General features: G+C 39.6%; 1 long non-coding RNA gene across 1 annotated transcript; it reads left to right on the top strand.

The window, feature by feature from the left end:
• Positions 1-219: 219 nt before the first annotated feature.
• Positions 220-21,451, top strand: LOC132539265 (uncharacterized). The gene is made up of 3 exons (XR_009550528.1): positions 220-601; positions 4,737-4,779; positions 21,112-21,451. It is a non-coding gene; the product is annotated as an uncharacterized LOC132539265 (long non-coding RNA).
• Positions 21,452-23,341: the final 1,890 nt, after the last annotated feature.

The raw sequence follows: 23,341 nt of genomic DNA, 5'->3' as shown, positions 1-23,341 counted from the left end.
TAGTTGGAATTTCCTCTCAGAAGTCCATCCACCAACAAAAGTGGAGATAGTTCTCATTTCTGCAGTGCAGAGTTCATGACACACAAAGGGAGAAAGAAAACAATAACAATGGAAACCATCTGAAGCCCTATAGTTGCCCTGCCTCCACTCCAACCACTCCAACAACAATAATAACAAGAACACAAAAGTTCTCCCCCTCGCCCCCATGTCTTAAAGTTTGAAAGTATGTGTCACAGAATTGCCTTGTGTGGCACTGAAACAGTGCAGAGGAAATGCCTTCCTCCTTGATGAAAGAAGCTTGGAATTTCAAGGAATTGATCGGTATTTGAAGGAAAGAAACAAAAAACAATTATCTGTGCATACCTGCACTCTTCCTAGGTGAAGATAGTTTTACAGCTGTCATCTTGAGCTCATCAATACTCATCTCTAGGATAAACTTAATACCAAACAGTAGATCTAGGAGGATTGGTCTATTGTGCTATGAGAAACGGACTGGGCTCGATCTTTAAAAACTGCTTTCCTTTTTGAGGATACTACACACTGGAATCAGCTCCTTGCAAAACAGATATTGTGGCCAAATTTCCTCTCCTTGTTTATTGAGGTAAATGCAGGGGAACTATGGAATGAGCACTTGTTATTTATTCTGTGTGACAGGGGAATGGGTGTCTGATCATGTTTTGTATTCCAGGAATCTCTTCTGAAATCTCTTAGAAAATCTCATAAACCTGGGTTAGTGACCACATATGGGACCCATTAACTCCTCATTTCTGCTTGTTCTTTGCAAATTTTTGTCTGGTGACAATACATGAACTTTGGGGGGTGTTTTTGCTTTGCTTCACACCACAGAGAACACTGTTGACTTGCTTTAGTTTTGAGAAAGTATTTAGTCCCGAATCAGGCTGTGGTTTGGTATGAAACAACACATGGAAGTAAAACTTGGGGGAACATTTGGTTCTTCAGGAAGGAGGAGAAAGTCTTCTGGATTTTTCAGGGGGATTTCAAAGTTGCCAGTGTCCTGTGGTGAATTTACCTCTTTCCACAAATTTGAGTGAGGAATCTGCTTTCTTTGCCTATCTCCATTTATATCTCACTGGAGCTGCCAATTTCCCCAGATTAAAAGGAGTCAAATAATTACATCATACCAATACTTGGAACTGAAGCTATTCATATATGACAAAAACACAGATTGGAAAATGTTAAAGAAGGAAGAAAGGGCTAAGAAAAGGAAGAAACAATTAGTTTTCTTTTCCCCTATATCTGTTATAAGTAATTAATAAACTAAACACAAAAACCAATGCCTTTTTGCCCACAGCCAGCATCAGGGGACTTCAAACATTGCCTTTGAAGGGGACCCCCAATAGGGAGAACCCCACTGTTGAGGCTACTTTATAGTGGTAATACAATGTCTGCAAAAAACAGATGCCAAGAAATTGCACAGATTGTATCGCTGAGCATCTGAAACCCTAAAACTTCAGGGGTCCAAGAAAGGTCCCAGTCTTTCACTATATATATATTATTATTATTATATACAATGATATATATAATTATATATATATATATAATTTTTTGAGAGAGAGAGAGAAAGAGAGGAGCTTAAAGTATTAAATTGAAACAAGCACTTCATTTCTTTCCTTTATTTCCCCCTTCACCTCAGAAGCCCTACATTAAATTCCACTTAGATCACAGCTAGATGTGGGCCTGATGGTCTCAAGCCACCTTTTAACTGTATGTTATTCTATAAATAGAAGATGAATAAAGATGTCAGACTTTGTCCATATGATATTCTGACACATGTGGCTCTCTGCAGGAAAGAGGAACCCGGATGAAGACAGGCTACTGTGGATTCTGCAAAGAGGAAAACTGCTCCAGATTGGGATAAATTTAAGCACACAAACAAGAATGTGTGAGATTACCAGCCAGTAACTACTGGAGCTCCAACTGTCTGTGTTGGTATGAATGGATGTTTGCAGGACAGAGATTGAGCTGGGATATAGTTCCATGTGGCCCACTTTCCTAAGGTCATTGCCATCAGACTTTATGCTTAAATGACTATTGTCCAATTCAAGTCAAGTAAGACTCGGACTTAAAGAGTGCCAAGACTAGACTCAGTTCTTCTTATTTAGAGTACAAATATATGGATTGCAATCTAGGAATGGTATCATCAAAATATGTTCACCTGTCTGTGTCCTAACTAGGGAAACAACCACATCTAACAGTTGGAAAATAAAAAATACACAACCAAATATTGATAATTCCTTCTCTGGAATACTCAAGGCTATTTTTAGTTTGTTAATGTAAAAAGCCAGTGAGATGAAAAGTGAAGCCATCCGTTTCCAGAAGAAAAACCAGTCGAATCTTCATTAATAATTCCTTGTAGAATGCTCCACGGGCCTTTATCTGACAGTCTGACAAGCTGAACTAAACAACAGAGACTGTAGAAATGTAAAAGACATAATCTTAACACCAAACCTTCTGAAGAGTTGGCTGTCATTTTACATTAGAGGCAAGGGGTAAAAACCTCTACTGAAACAGAATAAGCGCACACGTCATTATTGGCTAGAATTCAGTAGAGGAAGAGCAGGTGAGCATCAGAGTTAACAAGTCGTACTGGAGAGGAGTGAACATGCAAATTTTTAAAACAAATATATTTTATTGGGAGTCCGGTGGGAACTCATAAAGCTCACATGACATAAAGCTCAAGGACCGGTATAAGGATCCTGGTTCGAGCCCCCGGCACCCCACCTGCAAGGGGGTCACTTCTCTTCCCCTCTCTGTCTTCCTCTCCTCTTTCCATTTCTCTCTGTCCTATCCAACAAGACCGACAACAATAGTAACTACAACAATAAAAAACAACAAGGGCAACAAAAAAGGGGAATAAATAAATCAACATTTTTTAAAAAAAATCTTTAAAAAATATTTTATTTATGTATTAGATAGAGACAGGCAGAGAGAAATCAATGGGAAAAACAGAAAGGGAGAAAGAGACACCTGCAACACTGCTTCACAGCTTGTGAAGCTTTCCCCTGTGCTTGGGGACCATGGGCTTGAACTTGTGTCCTTGTGCATGGTAATGCATCCACTCATCAGGTGAACTGCTGCCTGGCCTCACAACCAATTATTCTCCTTTTTCTCTTTTTTAACTTATTATCTTTATTTATTGGATAGAGACAGCCTAATATGGATGGGATAAGGAGAGAGAAAGAGACATCTGCAGACCTGCTTCATCACTCAAAAAACTTTTCTCCCTGCAGGTGGGGACTGGGGGCTCAAATCTGGGTCCTTGTGCATTGTGACATGTGCAACACCAACTGTCTCCTTCAAGTTTTCTTTCCACATCTGACTTGGGATATTTGAGAGCAAAATATATGATGCAAAGCAATTTTGATAGCTGTAGGTCTACTGACTAATCTTCACTATTGTTGTGACATAAATTCACAGATGTGGCTTTTGCCAGACTGGAGACCTAAAAAGGAAACTGAGCAAACATTTCATCACAGGATCAGGAATCACCCAGAGCAGTAAGATGGTGTTGTAATCCTAGATGTAACTCTACTTGATTAAGGGCATCTATAAAGAAGTTTCCTGCCTATACCCTAGGTTGTGGACCACTACTGGTGAACTCTGTCACCATGCATGAGATAAGAAGGAAGAAGTAGTTTGCTTGAGAAACTCTAAAATAATAGGAAAGCTATCGGGGAGGAGATGGGATACGGAGTTCTGGTGGTGGAAATTGTGTGCAATTGTACCCCTCTTATCCTATGGTCTTGTCAGTGTTTCCATTTTAAAAAAAATTAAAAAGAAAAGAATGTACCCTTGAATACTATAGGAATAAATACTGACATGCCCCAGTCAGTACTCAGGTAGCAGTTGGTCCTTTGCTGGCTTGATTGTCACCTCCCTTGGTGACTATTCTTCTACCAGTCTACTGTAATAAACTTTAATTATTTCTGTAACTTTGTGGACTTACTCTCTAGAGTCCTCCATGTGTCCAACCATCATTACTGGCCCAAACTACATCGACAGTTAATACTTACAATGTAAGAAATGTTTGGGTAGGAAGTTGGGCAGTGGTGAAGTGGGTTAAGCGCACGTGGCGCAAAGTGCAAGGACTGGCATAAGGATACCAGTTCAAGCCCCTGACTCCCCACCTGCAGAAGAGTTGCTTCACAGGCAGTAAAACAGGTCTGCAGGTGTCTATCCCCCGCATCTTCCCCTCCTCTCTCCATTTCTCTCTGTCCTATCCACCAACAATGACATCAATAACCACAACAATGTTAAACAACAAGGGCAACAAAAGGGAAATAAATATAAAAAATTTAAAAAATAAATCTTTGGGTAAACCTCTATATAAAAATGAACTCAAAGATTTAACTCTGTTTGTGTTTCTATAGCAATTTGTACTTTTCAATGTCTTTTCACATTATTTGATCTCATCTCAATAGACTTCTAAAAATTTGTATTTACTTTAAAAAATTTTTATTATCTTTATTTATTTGACATAGATAGCCAGAAATTGAGAGGAAGGGGGAGATAGAGAGACAGAGAGACAGCTACAGCTCTGCTTTACCACTTGCAAAGCTTTCCTCCTGCAGGTGGGGACTGGGTGCTTTAACCTGGGATCTCGTGCATTGTAATATGTGTGATTAACCAGGTGTGTCACCACCCGGTCCCCTAATATAGTTTTCATTATAATGCCATGAGGCTATCAGGATAAACTTTATTGCTTTATTCCACAGATAATTAAACCATTATTCTGAAATACTAAGGAACTCATCCAAGGTAAGCATCTAAGTTAAGAATAAATCCTGGTTGCCTGTCTTTCTGCCCATGCTCACAATATGTTTTTAAAATATAAGCAAGTGCAAGCAGCAAAGTTTGGATAATTTAATGTTCATCAAAGGCCTAGAGAGGTAGAAAAGAAATGAAGTCAGAAAGAACAGAACAGAATCAAAGAGCAAAAGTCATGAGAGCACATATGCTAGGCTGCTTCTCTAAGCAGAGAATCTTCTTGGCCACAATATGAGCAAAATCAATATAAAATATTTCTGTTAATGTGGTGTGTTTCTTTTCTTGAAACTCTCTTTTTCTTCCTCTCTCTCTCTCCCATGTTCCCTCCCTCTCTTTTATTTTTTTAATTTTTTTTATATTTATTTATTTATTTTCCCTTTTGTTGCCCCTGTTGTTTTTCATTATTGTTGTTGTTGTTGTTACTGATGTCGTTATTGTTAGGATAGAGAGAAATGGAGAGAGATGGGGAAGACAGAGAGGAGGAAAGAAAGATAGACACCTGCAGAACTATTTTACCGCCTGTGAAGTGACTCCCCTGCAGGTGGGGAGCTGGGGGCTCAAACTGGGATCCTCACTCAGGTCCTTGAGCTTTGCACCATGTGCGCTTAACCTGCTGCACTATCATCCAACTCCCCTTCTCTTTTATTCTTTATCTTCCTTCCTCCCTCCCTTCCTCCCTCCCTCCCTCCCTCCCTTCCTTCCTTCCTTCCTTCCTTCCTTCCTTCCTTCCTTCCTTCTTTCCTTCCTTTCTTTCTTTCTCTCCATCCTTCCTTCCTTATTCCCTTTTTTCTACTAGGGTTATAGTGCCCGCAGGACCCCAGAGCTCCCAGCATTCATTTTTTTTGTATTTTCTCTAAATAGAGGGTGAGAAACCAACAGAGAGAGAAAGGAAGAGACACACTCAATCATTTGTAAAGCTTCCCTCTTGCAGGTGCTCCCATGTGGTGGTCCACAGCTTCAGCCTCTGTCCTTGTGCATGATAAAGTGTGCTCTACCAGGTCAGCCACCTACTGCCCCCCTCATGGGATAATGATTAAAGCACTAACAGAGATTCTTATTTACAGAGGATTTGGTTTATGTCCATCTGTCTTCTAAGTGCTTTACTTTGATTGACTCATTCACCTCCCATGGAGAAAGTTTTAATATTATTTTTCATTTTGTGTGTAGGAAGTTTATGACTTTAGTTGGCAGAATTCTTAGAATCCTTCAATAAGAAGAATCTTTACCAAAGTCTGTTCATACCAGCGTTTAAGATAGCCTACATGTCTCAGCCTAGGAGAAAGAGAGAGAGAGAGAGAGAGAGAGAGAGAGAAAGAGAGAGAGAGAGGAAGAAGGAGGAGGAGGAGGAGGACAGGAAAGGTGGAGAAGAAAAGGGAGGGGGAAAGGAAGGCACCTGTCCCCCTACAATTCTCTCTTACTTTATCAATATTTCCTGAGTACGCCCTGTCATGTGGTTGCTTTGTTAATAATCTTCCAGTGCTCTCAGAGCAAAGGTTGGCCTGCAGCTTTCTCCCCTTCCTGCTGCCTGTCAGGAGAGGAAATCACAACTTTCAGACAGACCTGACATGGGGGAACTGAATAGCACCAAAGGGTCAAGGGTAAGAATGTAGGAATAGTGAGAATTCCCAGATAGTGTCCAGCCTGTGCTCAGCAGGAAAGGCCCCCTTGCCTGTGCTTCTCCTGTTTGCTATCTCAGATTCCTGCAGGAAAGAAAAAACCCTGCAGCTTTTGCATGCCCCCGCTGGTCCATGCTGCTAGGAGGTTTCAGGAGAGGCACAATCCTAACCTGTGGGCTTGCCTTCACAAACCAGGAAATGGAACTGAAACTGTATCATTAGGTCTAACTCATCGCTATAGACTACGGACTGACCTGAAAACCTTAGTGGAAAAAAAAAAAATCTGTTTGTACATGGCAGGATGGTGCATGGCAGAAGTGATTCGTGAAAAAAATACAAGACGAAATTTCTCTTTCCCGCCCTGTATTACAGTCCTGACTGGGCTGTTTACACTACTGAGAATGAGGTGGAAAGAGCCTGTCTACCTTGGCTGCTTCTGCTCCACCTGTTACAAGGACATGACCTTCCATGAAACACACCTTCCCATAAAGGTCAGAGTGCTGCTCTCTAGTGCCTTCTACTTCTTTCCTGCACTAGAAAAGGTGGCCAGATAGGGTCCACAAAATGGCAGCCAGGAAGTGTTAAGGGTTCGAGTGATTGATAGCTTAGTGAACGATGTTTCTAATTCCCATTAACTTTCAGTAAGAGTTATGTGTGTGGAGCATGAGAGAAGGTCCTCATATTAACTGAGCCTCTCGCCGGCTCTCCTCCTGGCAAGGAGTGCTGTTCTTAGCGAAGCTGCATGTTCCCAAGGCAGGTAATGCTATAGGTCATAGAGTTTTAAATCTAGAATGGACATTAGGGATCATTTAAGTTGAACTGTTACTTTAAAGAGGAAACAAACCCTAGGAGGCTCATCACTAACTTGAAAAAAGGTCATTTAGTTACTTCCTGGCAGAGTCAGGGTTTACAAGCCCGCCCTTTCTTTCTCACACCTCACCTGTGCCACACCCACAAAATAACAAGGCTTAAATGGCTCCTGACAGTTCAGGAGCCCTGGTGTGAAGTTAAATCCTCAGTGCCCCGAATATGGATGGAATTTGAAGCATCTTTAGTGGCCATCTTTTATTAGCTCAGGGCAAGAAATCTCTTTTTATAAAATGCAAATTACTATCTACTAAATAAAATGAGTACACATTTGAGGAAGTTAGTTCAACTGGAGCTAATAGGCAATAAGCGTTAATTAGCCAAAGGGCATGGGTCCAATTTCCATAAGGGCCAATTAGTCTTACACAATGGAAAAAAAAGACTGTTTCCTACACTTGGGCTGTGCCCCATACTCAACCAGCTGTGTCCTCTGGGAAACCAGGTGAGAGAGCAAGGATGACACAGCTCAGCTCTCTTCTCCTCTTTCCCTCCAACACACAGCTGAAAAACAACAAAACAAAAACAAACAAACAAACAAAAAAAACCCACAGAAACTCAAGGCACTCCTCAGAGGAATTAGCTTACTATATCCTGGTCAGGTGTTTTATAAAAGGTTTTAGTAAGATTGGAAAATGAGGATTACTTAAAATAAATGTTCAGGTCCATTGTCTTAATATTTTTGCATATTGGTAGCAGCAGCAGGCTTTTTCTTAGTTTTGCAGATTTGGGTCTAAGACTTAGATTTATATGACCTTACTCAATGTTAGGTAATGAAAGAACATCAGCTTCAAGATTTAAATTTAGGTCTCCAGAATTTCCAGTAAACTGAAAGCCACAGCTTCTTGTAAGTACAGAACTGACACAAAAGGAGAAATGAGAAGGGTTTTGAGTTGCATCCATGTGCTAGGTCATTGCTCAGTTGGAAAGCCGCTTCTTTCCATGATTGGACCAAAGATAAAAAGAAGCATGTGGCCACAATTCAGCTGCAGTTTTCTTTGGCAAAATATAAACAGACACAAATGAGAGGTCTCCTGTAGTCCTGCCTGAATAGCCCTGGCCTCATTTCACAAGTCAAAATCTGAGACACATTGAAGAGGACAGAGGGAAGGAAAGAGTGGCCACAGCTGAGAAATGAAACTTGAAAGCAAACAAGACATGTTACATAATACTCCCACATCTCAATAGTCCTCCCATTCTTGCTATTTTATCCTACATCAGGTCACACTCATTTATGCTATGGGGATCTAGTCATCTAGATAGATTCTGCCCTCTACAGAAACAATTAAGAAGTTGTGAATATCAAACGGAGGCTGTCAAAAAGAGGCATTGGGTGACTACAGAAGTGAAATGGAGCCAAACAACTAAAATAGACTTCCAACAGAAACAACTAAAATAGACTTCCAACAGAAACACTGCATGCCTCACCCCCAAGTCAAGTAGACTGTAAGCATCATAGCTGAGATGGCACCTCATTTGACAACTTGAGTGAGTCAGTCATTGTTCAGAAAAGATTTTTTACTTAATACTCTGCAATTGAGCTAGTGCTTAGATTGAATTTTATTTAATCCAAGAATTTCTGACCACAAAGCAGAGAGTTTTGGCAGCTTCTTTCACTGTTACTTAAGGTATTTTATTAAGTGCTTATGGTTTCCTTGAGACATCTATTCAAAATCAAACGAGAAACAGCCAAGACAAGCAGTAACAGCTTCTCAGTGGAAGGGCAGGGCAAGGCCACTTTCCACATTCTTTTTCCTGGTGTTTCATAGCTGTATACATGGATAGGTGTTTTTAGAGTGTCTAGCAAATTTCTCTCTTCAGGCACATACCAAACATGATCTCATCTGGTTATTTCAGTGTTCGGATGAGAAGGTTGGGAATTACAAAGTTCCATCTACCGATGATCAGATAATTGCTTCATTTGAGCTGAAGTGACAATCTCAAGTTGCTATCTGCAAGGGAAAAATATTGGGAGAGGGGTCAGAAAATAACTCATCTGATGGAATACTACTCAGCTATTAAAAATGGTAATTTTGCTTTGTTAAAATATTTATTTATTCCCTTTAGTTGCCCTTGTTTTATTGTTGTAGTTATTACTGATGTCCTATTGATGGATAGGACAGAGAGAAATGGAGAGAGGAGGGGAAAACAGAGAGGGGGAGAGAAAGTTAGACACCTACAGACCTGCTTCACCATTTGTGAAGCGACTCCCCTGCAGGTGGGGAGTCAGGGGCTCGAACCAGGATCCTTAAGCCTGTCCTTGCGCTTTGCACCACATGTGCTTAACACTCTGTGCTACTGCCCAACTCTCTGTGACTTTACTTTCTTTTTTTAAAAATTTTTTAAACTTATTTTTTTATTTTATTTATTTCCTTTTGTTGCCCTTGTTGTTTTATTGTTGTTGTTATTGATGTCATTGTTGTTGGATAGGACAGAGAGAAATGGAGGTAGGAAGGGAATACAGAGAAGGGGAGAGAAAGATAGACACCTGCAGACCTGCTTCACTGCCTGTGAAGCTACTCCCCTGCAGGTGGGGAGCCGGGGTCTAGAACCGGGATCTTTAAGCCAGTCCTTGCACTTTGCACCACCTGTGCTTAACCCGCTGTGCTACAGCCTGACTCCCGACTTTACTTTCTTAACCTCATCTTGGATGGAGCTTGAAGGAATAATGTTAAGTGAGATAAGTCAGAAAGAGAAGGATGAATGTGGGATGATCTCACTTGTAGACAGAAATTGAAAAACACTACTATGATGCCAATTTGCCTTCCCTGGGAAGATAATCTCACCCATGTGTCTTGGAACCCCACCTCCGCAGAGCCCTATCCACTAGGAAAAGGTAGAGACAGGCTGGGGTATGAATCTACCTGTCAATGCCAATTTCCAGCAGAGAAGCAATTACAGAAGCCAGACCTCCCACCTTCTGTACCCCATAGAGATCTTTGGTCCATACTCCCATAAGGGGAAAGTAAAGGGAAGCTTTCAATGGAAGGAATAGGATATGGCACTCTGGTGGTGGGAATTGTATGAATTGTACCCCTCTTATCCCACAATCTTGTCAGCCTTTATTAAATTACTACTACTACTATTTTTTTTTACATTTTTTAATATTTTATTTTATTTATTTATTCCCTTTTGTTGCCCTTGTTGTTTTATTGTTGTAGTTATTATTGTTGTCATCGTTGTTGGATAGGACAGAGAGAAATGGAGAGAGGAGGGGAAGACAGAGAGGAGGAGAGAAAGATAGACACCTGCAGACCTGCTTCACCGCCTGTGAAGCGACTCCCCTGCAGGTGGGGAGCTGGGGTTCGAACCGGGATCCTTATGCCGGTCCTTGTGCTTTGTGCCACCTGCGCTTAACCCGCTGCGCTACAGCCCGACTGCCTTTTTAAATCTTTTTTTTTTTTACATTTTTTAAATATTTTATTTTATTTATTTATTCCTTTTTGAATAATAATAATTTTAAAAATTATTTTCAAATAAAAATTTTATTTGAAAAATAAGACCACAAAGCAGAACTTGGACTGGGTTTTGGTGTATTGTTCAGGTCCTGGATCATGATAGCAGAGGAAGACCTATTGGAGGTTAAATTGTTATATGGAAAACTGAGAAATAACTCATCTAGTAGGGTACAAGCCTCATAACATGCATAGACTGAGTTCAAAATCTGCTACTACATCTCCAGGAAAGCTGTGGTGCTCTGTTGCCTGTTCCTTGGATCTGAAATAAAAGGAATGAAAAATTTGGCCTGAAAGCAGTGGAATTGCACATAAGTGAGGGTCTGGTGCACACAAAAGTATTGGGAGAGATTCCAGTATGATCTATTGTAATTCTTACTCCTAACTTTACGATCTTTCTGTCTAATTATAGGAAATATACTCCTTCGCAAGGAAGCCCACCCTAGTTTGGGTCAGTTGTAATTATTAAAAAGGTTGCTTCTAAAGTAAGGAGGGTGGTATCTGTTTCCCCTTACATTTTGAACCATTGTCCCTGGTTATGCTTTGTAGAATCAAAAGGTGAGCTCAGTCTATCAACTTAGAGTCAATTATGTATTAAAACCAGTTATCTTTAATTCATTAATAATTTGTTCAGTTTGTGTTTTGTAGTATCTCTTTGTCATATGCAATGCTGAATAGACCTACATTCACCTTATGAATATTTAGTCTATTTATACTTATCTTCCTTTTTCTATCTAAACCACCCAATTCTCTCAACTTTTTTTGTAAAATCTATGGCACTTTTTCTCATCTGAATCTTTTTCCTCCAGACTTCACAATGAAAACACTATTATGAAAAGTGGTTGCTAAAGATTCACTATGTGGTAGGTCTTGGGTCAGGTCCTATACTATTTTCAATTACCCTGCAAGGTAATATCAGTTCTGTATTAGCAAGCAGAAATTGTGTCTCATAGAGATAAAGTAACTTATTTTGATTCATACAGCTAGTATGTGGTAGATGGGGCATGGGAACAAAGGCTGCCTCAAAAGCCTTCAGCATCAAAGTGTTTCTTGAATGGAAAATACCTGGCATTGGAAACAGTGCTTAATATGTTCCTTGTCCAGGGTAGAGAAGACCATACATGTCTTGTTACGAACAGTCGTCAACAGCACTTAGTGGTTAGCTTTAATTATTATTATTATTATTATTATTATTATTATTATTATTATTATTTTATGTTTTAGTATATCTGAAAGGATTCTACAAATCATTTACTTTTATTCATTTATTTTTTTAATCTAAGAGTAACTCACTTAATTTATGGTTACCAACGGTTTCTTGGCAAATAATATGCATGCTAAGGAATTCTTATATAATGAGGGGGACTCTAACCAACAAATTGTTTTCAAATGTAATAACATTTTTTATGAACACCAAATATAAAAATAATGAAGCTGACATCATGTTACATTTTTAGAAGTGGAGTTAAATATTTTTTAATTTGTATTTTGGAAATAGTAAATCTTGCAAACTCTTATTTTTTTTTTATTGGGCTTTTAAATAAAAACAAGGCTGTAAGTGCTGTGCTGCTAGTGACTAAATAATCCTGGTTTTTCACATTTTTTGGTGAAGATTCTATAGGGCCCTAAATGCCAACAGCAGTGGTGGTGACAGTTTCTTTTGGAGAGGGATATTGGAGACCAGTATGACTTCTTCTGGTTGTCCTGCCTGTCAAATTTTCTATGTGCTGGGAGCCAGCTAAAAGTTACTTTTGGACTAAACTTTGTAAGAGTATTTCAATTTTTGCCAGTCACCTTTATCTTTCTCATTCACTCTCTTCCTATGCTCAGAGACTCTTTTTACTTCCAGTTTTGAATGAGAAGTCATACCAAAGCATCTGGCTTCATAAGTGGTCACCAGGTGCTTGGTGCTGCAACTTGAGAGCTAGGAGGAGTTCACATTGGATCTTGCCCAATGGAAAACAGGAGAAGGAAGGTACCAGACAAATTACCCATCTTCCTTCCCATTTGCATCCCCTCCTGAGAGGTCCTGTTTGTCAGACATACCTATCTGCTTCTAACTGACTTGTGTAGCAGGGCCATTTTTCTCAGTCTTATATCCAATTTTCCTTTATTCCTAATACCCGAATTTGTAATTCTTGCCTCTCTATCTTTCAGAGAACCCAGTTTAAAAGACTTCTAATCCAGGGGTTCAGGTGATGGCACACCTGGCTAACTGCAACATGTTACTGAGGTCAAGGACCTAGGTCCCCACCTGCAGGGAGGAGAATTCACAAATACTGAAAAAGGTTTGCAGTTGTCTGTCTTTCTCTCTCACTCCGTATATTCCCCACACCTCTCAATTTCTCTCTGTCCTATCAAATAAAATAGAAAAAGTAAAATAAAAAAGAAGAAAGTGGCCACCAGTAGTGGTTACTTTGTAGTGTCATTACCAAGCCCCAATAATAACTCTAGTGGCAACAAAATAAATTTAAAAAAATTCTAAACCCCAAGATTTCATTCATGGATTTTTTACTGACATACTATTTAAAGTATATCCTCATTATTTTTTCAATTCCTGATCTTGCTTGTGCTTTTCTGTTGATTTTCATTCTCAGTTTATCCATAGAGATCAATTTTTATAGGGTGAACCTAGACGATATTGAATTTCCTATTATCTAAATGCTGAAAACTGCTAAGGTCTTGTCTATACAGTTACAGTCTTGAGCCCAGTACTAAGACCTGTTATTCACACCGGTTAAATTTAATCATATTAGTCAGCCCATTATTGCTTCTACTTGTCAAAAACAGTTAGAATACTATTATTATAGATTTTGACTTCCGGAGGCGGAGCTACGAGCAGCAGATCGCTTTCTCTCCTCTCCTCTCCTCTCCTCTCCTGGATCAACTAGGAATACCAAAGGAGACCACCCGGACCGAAACAAGACAGGACTAGAATGACCACAGAAACCCAGTAAATCACCCATGAGTACAAACACACGTGGCTGGTGACAGAGAGGAGAGAGGGGACTAAGGAGAGATTAAGTGACTGCTAACAGTTCGACAGTTTGTCAGTGGAGACACCACCTCCAGTCTGCTCCACCAACAAGGGGACAGCTGAAGGGAGGAAAGGACTCCCCAGAGACTCACCAAGTACAACTCTGAGTCTCCATTGCTACTACCCTCAGAATCTGGAGCAGCAACAGGGAGGGACACCAGGGCACAGAGATCTAACCGGGAAACTCAGGAGAAGACCTATACCTCGGTGGCATAGCTGAAGGGCTGTGAAAGTCTCTTTGCATAACCACTGGATTATCTCTGCCACACCCTGCTTTATCTCTTGGTCAGGAGTCATTGATTAAGCCAAAAAGCCTATTGATAGTTTAAAAGCCCTCAGGATACCATAGCCTACAGGGGGAAAAAAAAAAAAGGCTTTTACACCACTGAACTCCAACTCAGGGATTGAAAAAACTGTTAACTTATATAAAATGGTTAAAACAACAAGAAAAAATAATGGAGACTCGAACCAGGACAAGAGTCCAGCTAAAAGTCCTCCAGAGGGCGAAGCACAAAACAACGAGTTCAACATCCAAACATTAGCTAAGGAAATAATAACAGGAGTGAGTAAAGAATTTGAAAAAATTGTAATCAGAACAGCAGGAACAACAAATGAGAATATGGAAGAAAATTCTAATAATCTCATGGTTATTAGAGAGCTGAAAGCTGAAATTGCTGAGCTAAGAAGGCAACTAGCTGAACAAGCTAAAACAGTATCAGAGCAGGGCAACAAAATAGATGAACTCCAGAAAACAGTAGAGGGCAGAGAGAATAGAATCAATGAGGCTGAAGACAGAATTAGCAAGATTGAGGATGAATTAGAGACAACTAAAAAAGAAGTAAGAGATCTCAAAAAGAGATTAAGAGATGCTGAAAACAACAACAGAGTCCTATGGGATGACTTCAAAAGAAACAATATACACATTATTGGCTTACCAGAGGAAGAAAGAGAAGGGGAGGAAGAAAGCGTTCTCCAGGCCATAATAGCTGAAAATTTCTCTAGTCTAGACAACACCAAAGACATAAAGATTCAAGAAGCCCAGAGGGTCCCAAACAGAATTAACCCAGACCTAAAGACACCAAGACATGTCATACTTAGATTGGAAAGGAATAAGGATAAAGAAAGGATCCTCAAGGCTGCAAGAGAAAAACAAAGAGTCACCTACAAAGGAAAACCCATAAGATTAGCAGCAGACTTCTCCATACAAACACTACAGGCCAGAAGAGAATGGCAAGATATCTATCGAGTGCTCAATGAGAAAGGCTTTCAGCCAAGAATACTATATCCGGCTAGATTGTCATTCAGACTAGATGGAAGCATCAAAACCTTCTCAGACAAGCAACAGTTGAAGGAAGCAACCATCACCAAGCCTGCTTTGAAAGAAGTTCTGAAAGGTTTCCTATAAACAACCAGACCACCACAAATAGAACATATATCAAAACACTCTAAAACTCTACAAGAATGGCGTTAAAATATCTTCAATCTTTGATATCAATAAATGTGAATGGCCTGAATTCACCTATTAAAAGACACAGAGTAGGAAGATGGATCAGAAAACACAACCCAACAATATGTTGTCTACAGGAAACTCACCTAACTCAACAAGACAAACACAGACTTAAAGTGAAAGGATGAAAAACTATCATTCAAGCCAATGGCCCACAAAAAAGGGCAGGAACAGCTATTCTCATATCTGACATGATAGACTTTAAAATAGATAAGATTAAAAAAGATAGGAATGGACACTACTTAATGCTCAGAGGATCAGTCAATCAAGAGGACTTAACAATTATTAATATCTATGCACCCAATGAGAAGCCATCTAAATACATCAAACTTCTACTGAAAGAGCTACAGCAATATATTAACAGTAACACAAACATAGTAGGGGACTTCAACACCCCACTCTCTCAACTTGACAGATCATCCAGGAAGAAAATCAGTAAAGACATAAGGGAGCTAAATGAAGAGATAGATAAACTAGAACTATGGGACATTTTCAGAGTCATTCATCCCAAGAAACTGGAATACACATTTTACTCAAATCCACATGGATCATTCTCAAGGATAGACCATCTGTTAGGCCACAAAGACAGCATCAGCCTATTCAAGAGCACTGAAATCATCCCAAGCATCTTCTCAGACCACAGTGGAATTAAACTAACACTTAACAATCAACAAAATATTAGTAACAGTACCAAAATGTGGAAGCTCAACAGTACACTTCTTAACAACTTCTGGGTCAAAGAGGAAATCAAGGAAGAAATCAAAATGTTTCGAGAGTTCAATGAAAATGAAGACACAAGCTATCAAAATATTTGGGACACAGCTAAAGCAGTCCTAAGAGGGAAGTTCATAGCTATACAAGCACACATTAGGAAACAAGAAAAGGCACAAATAAACAGCCTGATTGCACATCTTAAAGACCTAGAAGAAGAACAACAAAGGAACCCTAAAGCAACCAGAAGGACAGAAATTACTAAAGTTAGGGCAGAAATAAATAACATTGAGAATAGGAAAACCATACAAAAGATCAATGAAAGTAAATGTTGGTTCTTCGAAAGAGTAAACAAAATCGACAAACCTTTAGCCAGACTCACAAAACAAAAAAGGGAGAAGACCCAAATGAATCGGATAGTAAATGAAAGAGGAGATATCACAACAGACACTGCAGAAATTCAACATATCATGCGAGGCTTCTATGAACAACTATATGCCACCAAGTTAGAGAACCTGGAAGAAATGAATGATTTCCTAGATACCTACCAACTTCCAAAACTAAGTAAAGAGGAAGTGGATAACATGAACAGGCCCATCACAGCTAATGAAATTGAAATAGTTATCAAAAATCTTCCCAAAAATAAAAGTCCTGGACCAGATGGTTTTACAAATGAATTCTACAAAACTTTCAAAGAAGAACTAATACCTCTACTTTTAAAAGTCTTCCAGAAGATTGAAGACACTGGAATACTCCCTGCCAGCTTCTATGAAGCCAACATCACCCTGATACCAAAAGCAGACAGGGACACAACCAAAAAAGAAAACTACAGACCAATATCTCTGATGAACATAGATGCAAAAATATTGAACAAAATTCTAGCCTACCGGATACAGCAGTATATCAAAAAAATTGTTCATCATGACCAAGTGGGGTTTATCCCAGGCATGCAAGGTTGGTTTAATATACATAAATCAATCAATGTGATCCACCACATCAACAAAAGCAAGACCAAAAACCACATGGTCATATCAATAGATGCAGAGAAAGCCTTTGACAAAATACAACATCCCTTTATGATCAAAACACTACAAAAAATAGGAATAGATGGAAAATTCCTGAAGATAGTGGAGTCTATATATAGCAAACCTACAGCCAACATCATACTCAATGGTGAAAAACTGGAAGCATTTCCCCTCAGATCAGGTACTAGACAGGGCTGCCCACTATCACCATTACTATTCAACATAGTGTTGGAAGTTCTTGCCATAGCAATCAGGCAGGAGCAAGGAATTAAAGGCATACAGATTGGAAGAGAAGAAGTCAAACTCTCCTTATTTGCAGATGACATGATAGTATACATGGAAAAACCTAAGGAATCTAGCAAGAAGCTTTTGGAAATCATCAGGCAATACAGTAATGTATCAGGCTATAAAATTAACATTCAAAAGTCAGTGGCATTCCTCTATGCAAACACTAAGTTAGAAGAAATTGAAATCCAGAAATCAGTTCCTTTTTCTATAGCAACAAAAACAATAAAATATCTAGGAATAAACCTAACCAAAGAAGTGAAAGACTTGTATACTGAAAATTATGAGTCACTACTCAAAGAAATTGAAAAAGACACAAAGAAGTGGAAAGATATTCCATGCTCATGGGTTGGAAGAATTAACATCATCAAAATGAATATATTACCCAGAGCCATCTACAAATTTAATGCTATCCCCATCAAGATCCCAAGCACATTTTTTAGGAGAATAGAACAAATGCTACAAATGTTTATCTGGAACCAGAAAAGACCTAGAATTGCCAAAACAATCTTGAGAAAAAAGAACAGAACCGGAGGCATCACACTGCCAGATCTCAAACTATATTATAGGGCCATTGTCATCAAAACTGCTTGGTACTGGAACATGAACAGACACACTGACCAGTGGAATAGAATTGAGAGCCCAGAAATGAGGCCCCACACCTATGGACATCTAATCTTTGACAAAGGGGCCCAGACTATTCAATGGGGAAAGCAGAGTCTCTTCAACAAACGGTGTTCGAAACAATGGGTTGAAACATGCAGAAGAATGAAGCTGAATCACTGTATTTCACCAAATACAAAAGTAAATTCCAAGTGGATCAAGGACTTGGATGTTAGACCACAAACTATCAGATACTTAGAGGAAAATATTGGAAGAACTTTTTTCCGCATAAATTTTAAAGACATTTTCAATGAAATGAATCCAATTACAAGGAAGACTAAGGCAAGTATAAACCTATGGGACTACATCAAATTAAAAAGCTTCTTCACAGCAAAAGAAAACACTACCCAAATCAAGAGACCCCTCACAGAATGGGAGGAGATCTTTACATGCCATACATCAGATAAGAGTTTAATAACCAACATATATAAAGAGCTTACCAGACTCAACAACAAGACAACAAATAACCCCATCCAAAAATGGGGGGAGGAATTGGACAGAATATTCACCACAGAAGAGATCCAAAAGGCCGAGAAACACATGAAAAAATGCTCCAAGTCTCTGATTGTCAGAGAAATGCAAATCAAGACAACAATGAGATATCACTTCACTCCTGTGAGAATGTCACACATCAGAAAAGGTAACAGCAGCAAATGCTGGAGAGGGTGTGGGGTCAAAGGAACCCTCCTGCACTGCTGGTGGGAATGTCAATTGGTCCAACCTCTGTGGAGAACAGTCTGGAGAACTCTCAGAAGGCTAGAAATGGACCTACCCTATGACCCTGCAATTCCCCTCCTGGGGATATATCCTAAGGAACCCAACACATCCATCCAAAAAGATCTGTGTACACATATGTTCTTGGCAGCACAATTTGTAATAGCCAAAACCTGGAAACAACCCAGGTGTCCAACAACAGATGAGTGGCTGAGCAAGTTGTGGTATATATACACAATGGAATACTACTCAGCTGTAAAAAATGGTGACTTCACCGTTTTCAGCCGATCTTGGATGGACCTTGAAAAAATCATGTTGAGTGAAATAAGTCAGAAACAGAAGGATGAATATGGGATGATCTCACTCTCAGGCCGAAGTTGAAAAAAAAGATTAGAAAAGAAAACAGAAGTCGAACCTGAAATGGAATTGGAGTATTACACCAAAGTAAAAGACTCTGGGGTGGGTGGGTGGGTGGGGAGAATACAGGTCCATGAAAAATGATGAATGAAATAGTGGGGGTTGTATTGCTAAATGGGAATCTGGGGAATGTTATGCATGTAAAAAAAAAAAAAAAAAAAAGAAGTAGAAACGCAAAGCAGAAATTGACTGAGTTTGGAGTATGGCACCAAAGTAAGAAAGCAGAAGTATACTAGAGTTTGCAGTGAGTACCTCCCTAATACTTCCTCTCCACTTTTCCAAGCTTTGGGTCCATGATTGCTCAACAATTTGTTTGGCTTTGTATGTTATCTCTCTTTTCAGTCACCAGGTTCCAGGTGTCATCAGGATGCCGGCCAGACTTCCCTGGATTGAAGACACCACCAATGTGTCCTGGAGCTCAGCTTCCCCAGAGACCCATCCTACTAGGGAAAGAGAGAGGCAGACTGGGAGTATGGACCGACCAGTCAACGCCCATGTTCAGCGAGGAAGCAATTATAGAAGCCAGACCTTCTACCTTCTGCAACCCTCAATGACCCTGGGTCCATGCTCCCAGAGAGATAGAGAATGGGAAAGCTATCAGGGGAGGGGGTGGGTTATGGAGATTGGGTGGCGGGAATTCTGTGGAGTTGTACCCCTCCTACCCTATGGTTTTGTTAATTAATCCTTTCTTTAATAAAAAATAAATAAATAAATAAATAAACAAATAAATACTATTATAGTCAGTTTCCATATTTCTTACAGCTTTGTGCCATTCATAGATTTGATGAGACATTTTTTTGTTGTTGTTGCTTTAATTAACAGATACTATATCATAAAACCTATGGCAAAGAACAACATGTAGAAACCTTTAACCCCCAATTCTCATAATTTAGTGAATTTGTTCATTTTCTTATTAGGCAAGGTTACCCAATTCCATTCTGTTAAATGGTTGCCTAATTTGGGCAAACACAGTATCATATGTCTCTTACTGAGGAATAAAGATCAATAAGATGATAATATATATATATATATATATATATATATATATATATATATAATGAGAGAGAGAGAGAGAGAGTTTTGTCTTTGTCTTATTGATTCAGACAGAGAGAAATTGAGAGGGAAGGGGGAGACAGAGGGCCAAGAGAAGAGAAATACTTGCAGCACTGCTTCACTACTTGTGAAGCTTTCCGCCTGCAGGTGGGGATAGGGGGCTTGAACCCAGGCCATTGTACATGACATAATATGCACTCTCCAAGGTGCACTGATGCCTATCTCCACTCAAATATTTTTATTCAAGATGATTTCTCTTCTTTAAAAAATACAGGCCTATCCCATCATCTGGGGCCCTAGTTGGGGAGTCCTGAGATTCCCACACAGGCATAATGGACCTAGACATCAGATAGACGCCCTCTACATTGTCACTGGTCATCTCCATCAGGAAAAACATAATGGACCCCTCTGTGGGCCCTCACAGGACCTTGCCTTCAATGTAGATCAACAATGATAGTGAATGTTCCATCCTCTGAAGGGAGGTTGGATAACATACTCTATCTACCCCCTGAGGAAGATGGGTACTGAGATTGGTGCAACTTGGAACATTACCACTCATGACCACAGAATGTGAGCATGGACCTACAGGAATGCAGAGGTTACACAGGCTCCTTTGCTGAATATGGGCCCCAGATCAAATCGATGGGGATTATAGTCAACAATATTTATACACCTTTCATATTTGGGAGCTACTCTCTTCCCTGATCCAGCTTTCTAGCCCTTTTTCCAGCATGACATCATCTCCCCAGACAATAATTAAGATCCACCTGCAAATCAGATGTCAGTCTCGGGCAAAAACTAGTAAAGTCATAGGCCCCTTGGAATATAAATAAAACTAGAACTAAAATAGGCCTACTAGCTCTTTCCAAAATGGAGATTCCCCCCATATCTTTATCTGCAATATTCCAGCCTTTAGGTTCATGATTAGTCAACAATTTATTCGGCTTTATAAGCTAACTCTTTTTTCACCCACCAGGTTCCAGATGCTACAATGATGCCAACCTGGACATCCCTGGACAGATGACCCTACCAATGTGTCCTGGAGTTCTGATTCCCCAGATCCCCACCCCACTAGGGGAAGAGAGAGACAGGCTGGGAGTATGGATCTACCTGCCAATACCCATGTTCTTCGGTGGAGCAATTCCAGAAGCCAGACCTTCCACCTTCTGCACCCCATGATGACCCTGGGTCCATACTTCCAGAAGGATAAAGAATAAGAAAGCTATCAGGGGAGGGAGTTCTGGTGGTGGGAATTGTGTGGAATTATACCTATGATCTTGTCAGTGTTTCTAGTTTATAAATAAAAATTTTAAAAATAAGAAAAAGATGACAGAATATTGAAAAAAAAAATACAGGTCTGTAGTAGAGAGGATTGTGGGAGAAAATGACACTTCAAATCACACAGAATGGATGCTACCTATTTCTTTCTCATCAAATATTGATTCTAAGGAAGCACAGAGGGAATGCAGTTTCAAAATACTCTGGAAAACTAGATAAATGAGTGGAATAATCTCCTTCTCCCACTGAAAATGAAGTTGAAAAAGAAGGTGTGAATTTAGAAACTAAAATAGCCTTCTTTGCAGGCATCTACCCATGTCGATGAAGATTCTTTGCCAATTCACAAAGTTCTACCATGACTGCAAATTACTCTGTCACAATAATTGTTTCCTGTTAACTTTTAAAGCGAGAGTGAGAGCTTTATTGAATGGCAAGATAAGCATCTGGCATTTCTGGTTGAGTATCTGGAATTTTAGCAAATGTCATGCACACATTTGTTAGGAGAAGAGTGGGAAGAGTCACTGGAGCAAGAAAACTGAAATATAGGAGAACTACTGGAAACTAACATTACATATGTGTACTAGAAAAGTATATGAACTTTTCTTAAATTCATAGTAATCACTTAAGATTAACTCTGGGACCTGGAGGATAGCATAATGGTCATGATGAAGACATTCATGCTTGAATTCTCAGAGGTCCCAGGTTCAGTCCCCAGAATCACCATGAGCCAGAGCTCAGCAGTGCTCTGGTAGAAAACAAACAGACAGAAAAAAGAAAACCAAATTTACTGTGGCCTAAGAAAGATACTATTTTCAGAAATTAGTATAAAGTACCACTAAGAATGTGGAAAGTAAAATAAATATATATTTGGAGAGAGAGAGAGAGAAATTTCTGAGAAGAAATGAGGCATAAAACCCATACCTTCAATTACCTTGATAATTTAGTATGTACCAAGCAAAAAAACATGGAGATTAATAGAAACAAAGAAAACATGGGTATACTAAGTCAAGGATATCTTCAAGGAAAAAGCAAGACCGTCACCAATAGGTGACTCAAGTTTATAGAAAAACACTGGTTAGCATTCACCAGGGGACCAGCTAACCAAGGGGCTGGAGGGAGCACATGCATTGCTTTCAGTAACTTAAAGGGCTTTGAATCCACCAACATGTTTTCCTCCCTTTTTATTTGTCTCTTTCCTCTTATTTTAATGAATTCAGTTTTGTAAAATATTGCTTAAAAACTCTAATCTGTCTAGAACTAGGCAACCTATTACTACATAGACATATGTTCATGAGAGGGTGACACACACACACACACACACACACACACACACACACACAGAGAGAAAGAGAGAGAGAGAGAGAGAGAGAGAGAGAGAGAGAGAGAGAGAGAAACAATTCATTAATAATCTTCCACACACCACTGAAACCTCCAGTTCCCCTGATGACGTAGGGTCCATGAAGGAGGTGAAATGAAGAAATAAGAGTCCATGAGACAGAGAGAAGGTAGTGGGGTCACGTCTCTGGTCTCGGCAGCCACCCAGTAGCTTCTTGGCTGTGGCCTTGTGAGTAGCAGCTCAGCAGTATATACCACCACTGGGAACTTGAGAGGAAGAAAACAGGGGAAAATTACACTGTTTGCAACCTAAATAAATCCCGAAGGATTTATGACTTAATCTTAGTGCAGCATCAGTGAAAGAAACACAATCCAGTTAACTGAAAGTAATTTAAAAAGCTATTTTAATCTTTACTTGTTCTCTCAAGGAACATTAAAGGGGATCCAATTCATAATCTATAGGCATGCACTGGAAACATCCCCTTCCCTCCCCCTCTTCAACTGTTCTGTACACAATATCCCACATACTGGGTCTCCAGAACTCTTTGCCAAAGCCTTCAGTCTCAACCTTTTATCCCCCTAACTCCCAGACC

This window comes from Erinaceus europaeus, chromosome 7 (genome assembly GCF_950295315.1).
Source record: "Erinaceus europaeus chromosome 7, mEriEur2.1, whole genome shotgun sequence".
NCBI lineage: Eukaryota > Metazoa > Chordata > Mammalia > Eulipotyphla > Erinaceidae > Erinaceus > Erinaceus europaeus.
Note: the sequence above shows the minus strand (reverse complement) of the source record. Positions and strands in the feature narration are given on the sequence as shown.